This window comes from Dermacentor variabilis, chromosome 6 (genome assembly GCF_050947875.1).
Source record: "Dermacentor variabilis isolate Ectoservices chromosome 6, ASM5094787v1, whole genome shotgun sequence".
Taxonomy (NCBI): Eukaryota; Metazoa; Arthropoda; class Arachnida; order Ixodida; family Ixodidae; genus Dermacentor; species Dermacentor variabilis.
This window is the reverse complement of record NC_134573.1, coordinates 113943617-113953572: the sequence shown is the minus strand read 5'-3', so window position 1 is coordinate 113953572 and position 9956 is coordinate 113943617.

The window sequence follows — 9956 nt, the reverse complement described above, 5'->3', positions numbered from 1 at the left end:
TTAAAAATATCTATTGCATTCAACAAAAATGTTTTCAGAGATGGCTTAAGAATTTTGATACGGCAAAGCCTTTTATGTACCTTTTTATCTGAAGATAAACATATTGAAAACAAGAAAGCATCTTGCTTGAAAGTTCTTCGATAGGTATGAAAACGGAGACCGAAAATTCATCATCTATATGGGAGAGCACATTTAAAGCAGTCATGACAGTTTAGATAATTTAAAGCTTACGTTGAAGATTAACATCATTGAAATGAGTGTTGAGAAAGCCGCATTCAATAAGTAGTAGCATATTGCCTCGATTGATATTTGTTGTGGCAGTTTTGTCTTATTTAACAGTTCTAGCCTTTTGTCTATAATGATATTTAAGTGTTTATATATATATATATATATATATATATATATATATATATATATATATATATATATATATATATATATATATATATATATATTGACAACATATATGTTTGTCTACAACCAATTTCCCGCCAACTGCGGTCCCTGGTAGTCCTCGGTCCAGAGGGTAGGGCACCAGGATGCTGAGTTCTGAGAAATTCGTTCGAAAGCAACTGATGGACCAAGTTGGATGCCCCTACTATGCACACTCGGTGTGTGCCGCTCTCAGATGAGCCTCTTTCACGCCAGGTTGCGTCGCTTTGTGAATGCGACTGGGACGCATCTAAGTGAACCCTTTCACGCCAATATGGGTCACCGAGTAAGTGCGATAAGGTACATGTGCCGCCTGTGCAATTACAAAAAAAAAAGAATGCTATAAATTGAAACATATGCCGCGCGCGGCCTTCGCGGCGGTGATGCTGTACGGCACAGCGTGTATGGCAGAGAGAGGAGCCCGGCTGCATACATGCCCCATGCATGACGCCTTCCGATCGAGGCAATGAAGTGTCTCGCTGCATTGCTTCAGTGCTAACTGTAGTAAGGGTTATATTGATGGTGAGATAGCTTCTGCCGGAATTTTTTTTAGGTTCTATGCTATGTAATTGCTACATTCTTACCTGAATATGTTCGTTCTTTCACCATATTTTATTTTGCCGTGTGTTAAATTTGTTCATTCAAATTTATTCCTTCACTTTCATTAATATTGTCGCGGGAGAAAAGACGCTTGAATATATTGTTACATGTGGAACGACACAGACGAAAGATGCTATTTACAGGCTATTTACACTGGAGCCAGGCAGCCAGGCTGACACTCGCTCGTGCCAAGGGCACCGACCAACTTCGTCGTCATTCTCGCGGCGGCTCGTGTCTTGAGCATCGCTCGATGATATCGTAATACTACCCCCCGGCGACAAAAACACCGTCGCGGTGCTGTTAAATATCCAAGGTGCATGGAGAGTTGTAGGGCTTGAGTCGGGCAACGTGGACAATGTCACTGGTTGTCACAGTGGAGGACGTAGTGGGCGTGGCTAGAACGATTTCATAGGGGACATCGGTCACATTGCATATCACGCGATGTGGGCTTGTGTAACAGCAAAGCAGTTTTTCAGAAAGACCGACTTTACGCGATGGTGACCAAAGCAACACGAGGGCGCCGGGCACAAAATGGACATCACGGTGACGGAGGTCGTAGCGTTGTTTCTGCTTGTCTTGAGACACTTGTAGACGAGCGCGCGCAAGTTGGCGAGCATGGCCAGCATGGGCGATTGCATCACGGGCATAATGGCTAGTTGAAGCTGTGGCGGACGGAAGCACAGTGTCCAGTGGTAGCGTCGGTTCGCGGCCATACAAGAGGTAAAACGGGGAAAAGCCAGCAGTTTCGAGACGGGAAGAGTTGTATGCAAAGGTAATGTAAGGTAGAGCCAGGTCCCAGTCACGGTGGTCGTCTGAAACGTATTTGGATAGCATGTCTGTAAGGGTGCGGTTGAAACGCTCAGTGAGGCCGTTCGTTTGGGGGTGGTAGGAGGTGGTAAATTTATGCTTTATTGAGCAGGCACGCATGATGTCGTCAATGACTTTGGCCAAAAAGGTGCGGTCGCGGTCTGTAAGCAATTGACGCGGAACACCATGCATCAAAATGATATCACGTAGGAGGAAGTCCGCAACATCAGTTGCACAACTGGCCGGAAGAGCACGGGTTACGGCGTAGCGGGTCGCGTAGTCCGCCGCGACTGCAACCCACTTATTTCCTGATGTAGATTCGGGAAATGGGCCGAGAATGTCCAAGCCGACACGATGGGAGGGCTCGGTAGGGATGTCGAGCGGCTGAGGTAACTTGCGAGGAGAAGGCTTCTTGCGTCGTTGGCAAAGTTCACAAGCGGAGACGTAACGTCGTATGGAACGGGCAAGGCCCGGCCAGAAAAAACGGCGACTTACACGGTCATAGGTTCGAGATACGCCGAGGTGTCCTGCCGTTAGTGCGTCGTGAAGCTCTTCTAGAACGGTAGAGCGGAGGTGTTTAGGTACTACAAGCAGCAACTCAGAGCCGTCTGGATGAAGGTTACGACGGTACAGAGAACCGTCGCGGAGGACGAAGAGGCGTAGAGCAGCATCGGCAGGAGAGTGTTCAAAACGGTCTATGAGTGCTCTGACGTAGGCGTCACGGCGTTGCTCGTCGGTGAAATGAAGCAGGTTGGATACAGAGAACACGCAAGAAGCACTGGCAATATTGGAGGAGTCAGAGTCGTCAACAGGGTAACGCGACAAACTGTCCGCGTTTTGGTGCAGGCGGCCAGACTTGTACACCACGGAATATGAAAATTCTTGTAGCCTCAAAGCCCATCGACGAAGCCACCCTGTAGGATCTTTTAGCGATGAGAGCCAGCAGAGAGCATGATGGTCAGTGACTACGGAAAAAGGGCGACCGTAAAGGTAAGGACGGAACTTCGCAACCGCCCAGACGACAGCAAGGCATTCTCGTTCCGTAACAGAACAGTTGAGCTCCGATGGTGCTAGGAGGCGGCTCGCATGAGCAATAACGCGATCCTTGCCACGCTGACGCTGGGCTAAGACGGCACGCCATGACCGCTGGCATCTGTACGTAATTCTGCAGGGGCATCAGGGTCGAAGTGGCCGAGAATGGGTGGTGAGGTTAGAAGAGTGACGAGACGAGAGAAGGCGGCGGCTTCTGCAGTACCCCACGAGAATTGTTCGCCTTTCTTCAAAAGAATAGTTAGAGGCCTAGCAATTGTCGCAAAATCTGGAACAAAACGACGAAAGTGCGAGCACAGCCCTACAAAACTTCGAACGTATGCGGCTGCCTTCGGAACCGGAAACTCTCGGACAGCGCGAGTTTTGTCGGGATCAGGCTGTACTCCAGAAGCGTCAACGAGATGGCCCAGAAGAGTAATTTGTCGGTGGCCAAAACGACATTTGGACGAGTTAAGTAGCAGCTTCTGCTTTCGAAATACATCTAGTTGTGAGACGCTCAAGGAGAGTGCCGAACGTTGGCGAGAAGACGATGACGTCGTCGAGGTAGCAGAGGCATGTGGACCATTTTAAACCTTGGAGCAAGCAGTCCATCATACGCTCAAAGGTGGCAGGGGCGTTGCATAATCCAAACGGCATTACTTCAAATTGGTATAGGCCATCAGGTGTGATAAAAGCGGTTTCTTCTCTGTCCATATCGTCAACAGTAATCTGCCAATATCCCGAACGAAAATCAATAGTCGAGAAATAGCTGGAACCGTGCAGGCAGTCAAGGGCGTCGTCTATACGTGGGAGCGGGTAGACGTCCTTTTTTGTAATGCTGTTCAGGTGACGGTAGTCTACACAAAAGCGCCACGTGCCGTCCTTCTTCTTAACCAACACCACAGGTTACGCCCAGGGACTCGATGAAGGCTCAATGATGTTCTTATCGAGCATTTTATTCCCTTCATCTTGAATTACTCGGCGTTCCGGCCCAGAAACTCGACATGGTCGTCGGTGAATAGGCGCAGCATCGCAAATAACAATGCGATGCTTGACCGCGAGCGTCTGGCCTAAAGAGCGATCGTCTACGACGAAAATATCGCGGTAGGACGACAATACTTCGCAAAGATCTTCAGCCTGCGTAGAGGACAGGTCCGTCGCAACCATTTTCTTTATGTTTGGATCGACGCCCGAGGCTGGCCCGAGGGTCATGCTAAGCTCGCGAGAACCATCGGTCGATTACGCTGCCACGTATTCGTCGCCGAGGCAATCAGTGGTGGCGAAGCAAATACCTTGCGGTAGAATTTGCTTTGCCGATCCAAAGTTACAGACCGGCATGCGAGTGTGGATCGCAGTAACGGTAAGTATACTGTGAGGTACGGTGACGTCATACTGTATTGGGATGTCGGGCAGAGGAGTGACGAGGTACTCGCCATTAGGAACTGGTGGGAAAGACAACAGTTCAATGTAGGCTATGGACTTTGGCGGCAGGCGAAGAAAGCCGGTGGAGCGTAAGCGGCAGTGGGGTGCGTCAGAAGGTTCTGCGAGCATCGGCAACTCAAGGCGAAGGGTACTGGAAGAGCAGTCAATAAGAGCAGAATGGGCGGAAAGAAAATCGAGGCCGAGAATAAGGTCGTGGGGGCAATGAGCAATCACAGTGAAGAGGACAGGAGTGTGGCGGCCGGCGATGCTGACGCGTGCCGTACACGTGCCGATGACAGGCACAGTACCGCCATCCGCAACGCGGACGACGCGTGCCGACGCTGCGGTGAAGTGTTGGTTCAGTCGTCGTCGGGAGGCAGCATTCATAATAGCAGGATGTGTTCCTGTATTGATGAGTGCCGTGACAGGATAGCCGCCAACGTCAACGTCAAGAAGGTTTCTGTTGGTAGGTAACGTGAGCAGATGATTTAAGGGCAGGGTCGACAACGCAGCTTCACCTCCAGAAGCTGCAATGCCTAGTTTTCCGGCTGGGTCCGGGAGGCGATAGGCGGCGAAGAAAAACGGCTGGTCCTTGGATAATCCTTCCGCGTAAGTATGCGAACAAAACAAGAAAACAAGAATCCGTGATGTCACAATGAAAGCCACAATCACGTATCGCCATGAGGTTTCGGCCAGAAATTGTAAAGAAGAGAAGCCTGGTCTGCTGGATTTTCCGCACCATCAGTGAAATTTGTTCTCCGGTCAAATTAATCTAAATAGACGTTAAAAATACCAAGAAAATTTAATCCATAAAATGTCTGTTAAGATTGCTCTTCAGCGCCAGTGAGAATAATCGACGACGGCATTGAAGCACTGTTGAAGGATTTACGGAAAAAAAGCTAGCGAGCCTTATTTTCAAATGTTACCAAACACAAGAAGTATACAGTGAACATAAACTCTCTTAACGTGCTTAGTGAACAATGTATATTAGAATCATAAGTGAAGTAAGTGTATTGCCAGCACTATAACAAACAACGACATGAAAAAAAAAACTGGTCTTAGCATCCAATTAAGGGTGCCTAACAAGTCGTGAGACACGGCTTGCTCGCGGCTGGCAAAGCAGTGCCGTGATTGTGGATGTAAACCGTTTATTCGAAGCATATTTGTGGTTCCAATTAAGACATCGGGATTCGTTGCCACGCAATTGTTTGGAATAAGCGCTATTTGTGTGTATAATTTTGGCTAAGTGCGAATTATAGAGCCTCGTATGACCCGAGATACCAATATGAAATTTTGGTTTCTTTACAAGGTTTTCGGTAGCGTTGCTGTTCAACACGTCGATTTGCGAATTCTCATTTTGGCGACGCTAACTGATGTCATCAAAGAGCCTTAATCTGCCTTAGCTCGTGTCGTATAGGTTTCACCAGGTGGGTCCTCGTTTAAACCGCGCTCTCTTCAGTCACGCAGTCCTGCGAATTCGCACATATTGTCGTGTTACAGAACGTGCAATCGCAAATACTCTGCTCTCAATTTTCCCACGTGTAAGCTCATCATGTAGTCGATGCATGGCTGCAAACATATCCACATGGAAAACAATCTGGGTACATCAGGTGGCTGGCATCATGCGCACAAAATCAAGTTTAGCGTAAGGCGGGCGTTTAGTTACAGGTCCAGGGTAGTTATGTCAAGTTTTGTTTACTTATACGTCACTTCGGCCGATTGAGTATACAAGGCACCCATCCCTCAGATTTAGGGTGGCATCGCTGACTAGGACTTCTACATCAAAAACAGTAGTTATCTTGGTCAATAATTACATTGTCTAGAAAATGTAAAACTCGAGAATCTATTGATATTCATTACTATTACTGCTTAGAAAGCTCCCTGAGGAGTACGAATGAACTCTTTCAGCTTTCTGTCCTTTTCAGTCCTCATTTGAGTGTCAGAAGTCAAAATGTAAGCTGTATTATTAGAACATGAATGATAATTTGCGGTAATAGCCGATAATGCGTCAAGTATAGGTAATTAATACGAGATAATTCAGTTTACTGGGCTGGTATCTAATGCAAAAGGCAATGAAGACTGCACACTTGTTCGTGCTGTTGTGCCTTCAAAACATGGCACGTACGACTCGTTCGTAAACCGAATAAGGCTAGCAGTCAAAATTGTGCTGCCACGTGCTGAAACAGTGAGAAATCAAGTTCTGAATCGGTGCGTATTCATTGAATTCGCTTTAACAAAATTTCGCTACATAAAAGAAAGCTGTAGTTCTATTGCCTGATTGATTCTCGGTTTCCATTTACACATCAAGTGTAAATGATCAAAGAAATGAATGATCATGTTTAAAGCGCTGTACTTTCGCTACAGCAAAAAGAAAAACGTCCCTTTGCGGTAAACATGAAAGGTTACAGCCGTTAAATAACACCAAAATGCTACAAATATATGAATTAAGGAAATATGCTACTATTAAGCGAATGCGGCTTTTCCAACACTCGCTGAATTTAGGGCTCAACGTAAGCATTCAAGTATCTAAAATATTAATTGTGATTGGTTTAAATGCGCTATACCATGTAGTTGATAAAGTTTCGGTATCTGTTTGAATTACCTAGGGAAAAAGTGTAAGCAAGATGTTTTATTGTTTCGAAATGTTTATCTTCGGATAGAAAATTGCACAAGAGGCTTCGCTGTAACAACACTTTTAGCCCATCTTGGAGAACAATTTTGTTCATTGCAAAAGGTGTTACTAAAGTTGGTTTAGCATGCACATAATTATAGTGATTCATCATGTCGCGTGTATTTTAGCAAGGATGAATGCTTATATTCTTTTTAGTATGACGGTTCTAAGGCGGTATAAAGTACTCTTGTTTTAGAAGACATATATTTGTTATGTCAAAAGATACTCTCGAAAGAACGTGGCGTTTCTTCCTCGTCGCGAGGAATTCAAGATGCACTCTAAATTCTGGAACTTATAGCGATGCAAGGAATCGTCTTTAATTACGTAAGGTAAAGCAGATTATATAATATATATATATATATATATATATATATATATATATATATATATATATATATATATATATATATATATATATATATATCGCTGTCCGTACGACATCGTTAATCAGAAAAACAAAATGTACGGCAAACATGATTACATATTTACGCTTTATGACCTCACTTCATCAACGCACCAATAGGAGCGCCGGACAGTCAATATATGCTTTATTTGTGCATTGGGTAATCAGCGTTTATTTCTGCTGTGGCCTTCTGTCGGCAGACCATTTTTCGTCAGACTCTCGACAATACTTAGGAGGCTTTAGACGCAGGCGTTACAGGGTTAAACTTCCCTTTGGTGAAGGAGACTGATGTTTACTCTGTGATGTTGTAATAGGCTTGAGTGCTTAGTCTGACAAACGCATGTGCACAAATGCCTGATAATTTCTTTGTTGTCAGGTTCAATTAGAATAAAAGTACCCCGCTCTATTTTCTTCGAAAGATAAGTTCTGCACGTGGCACTACAATGCATACAGCCTACAGCTGTGCGTAAGGTAGGCGCGAATTGACGTCTCACATTTACACATAATAAACGAGAAGAAAGGGGGTTAACCGAGGAGCCCGAGTTTTAGTAAGCATATCATAAGAAGCCAGCATTGACACCAATGACAACATAGGACATATTACTTATACTTGCTAAATGAATTAAAGAAAGGATAAATTAATGCAAATGAAAGTGGAGGAAAAAAGTTTGCCGCAGGTGGGGAACGATCCCATGTCTTCGCGTTACACATGCGATGCTTTACCAATTCCACTACCGCGGCACCGTTTTCCCATCTACTTTCTTGGGTATTTCTGTTTCCTAGTAGACCCATGGGAGTGTTAGCCAGCGCCACCACTCAGAAACCATTGTGGAGGATGTGGAACATCCTTTCTGCAGCAGACGCCACGAGTACACGATCTTTTTCGGTGAAGGCACTTGGTCAATAAACCCACGCGTGCTACCTGAAGGCATCAATGTCGCCGGATACGAGGCCCTCGTGGTGGCGCTGGCTAACACTCCCAGGGTTCTACTAAGAAACATTTAAATATAATGCAATGTAAGCGCATGTACGGCTGTACCTGTATGACTATACTGTGTGTATGTGCTTTTTATGTTTCGAACATTTGTTTTAGAGTCACGTGCGGGAGTTATCGAAGTTCGGACTGGCCTGGCAGATAATTTGAGAAGGCGGACTTTACTTGCGCTAAGTGTTGCTGCCTCCAAGTGACTAATTGAGAGTATTCTCAAATTACCTTTTTATGTGTGCACTTTACGGCTCATTTTCCAATTGTGAAATTTAAACCGAGAAGTAAGTCAAGTGATGTCGGCGTAGGAGAAATCCTAAGACGAGGGTCACTTCCGAAATACCCGTCCCCAAAATGTCCTAAACAAACGAACTGGGGTTCCACTTAGGCTCATCCCAAATTTTTCGACGCGCGCTTTTGCAAAACTGTTAGCTGGAACGACAACCTACTCCACAGCACACCTTAAGGGTGGACGTCTTGAAAGTGGTGGGAGCCTTGCTAATTCTGCTAAGCAAATGTGACATAACCACTGCTAGGCTACAAGTTCGCAATTGCGCTTCACCCCTAAGCGTAGAAATACACATTTATTATGGAATTTTTCAATTAGCATTCTCGAAACCGGGATATCTCATGGAGGCAATTTCTGCGGCTTTGATAAATGTACCTGGAAAGGCGGAAGAACACTATGTGTAATTGGCGACCTTTATGTAAGCGTTTTTGAACACAAACAAACAAACAAACAAACAAACAAACTGGTGCTATATAAATGGTTCCTTTTCCTTCAAACAAATGTTTCACTGTTTTGAGTAGCACCGGTGTTGTCTGTTGGCGCTTTATTGTCAAGAAAAATCAACATCAACTTGATGCCTGACGATTTCCTCCATCGTTTTGTTCATTTCATGCATAGTTTTCATGCCTACATTGAAGTGCTTGTGCACCTTTACATTATCTTCAGTTTGCCTCATCCCTTATCACACATCAAATCTGCAGTCGCATGCCAAGGTTTCGCTCAGCTAGCCTCTCGAGTTTTAAACTTTCTCTCACAAGCGAGCGTGTACTTTCGCACATACTCATTGATGTATGCGGTTTCCTTTTGATACATATTTTGGGCTACTCAAGACGCGCGTGCAATGATTAGGCTGTACAACTCGAATAACTTGGCAGTGAGCGTTCCATGAGCAATTTATTGTTCGAAGACAGTGGTCTGGCATATCGCAGCGCAAACTCTCCGAGCACTTAAGCTCGGAAGACCTCAAATGCAAAATATATCTTTCTGTACACTGCTGTATATGTCCACAAATATATATCCCGAGATGCTGGCCGACCGAGCAGCATACAGCAGCAGCAGCAGTAACTACGCCATGCCCGGAAAGGTAGAGAAAAAAAAGCTTCCCGCTCATTATATCGGCCATGAAGAATAAATGTGAACGTGTTGTGTGAGGAGGACGCGTGGCATATACATGTTTTAGGCTAGTGGAAGTGTTCGATCACGACAGCCAACTCAGTGGAACAGTGCGTAGAGGAAGCCTCACAGTATTTATGGGAGCATATGATGGAAGGATCTCGAAATTGCCCCAGGATGTTAGTTCCATATTGGTTCTAAACCA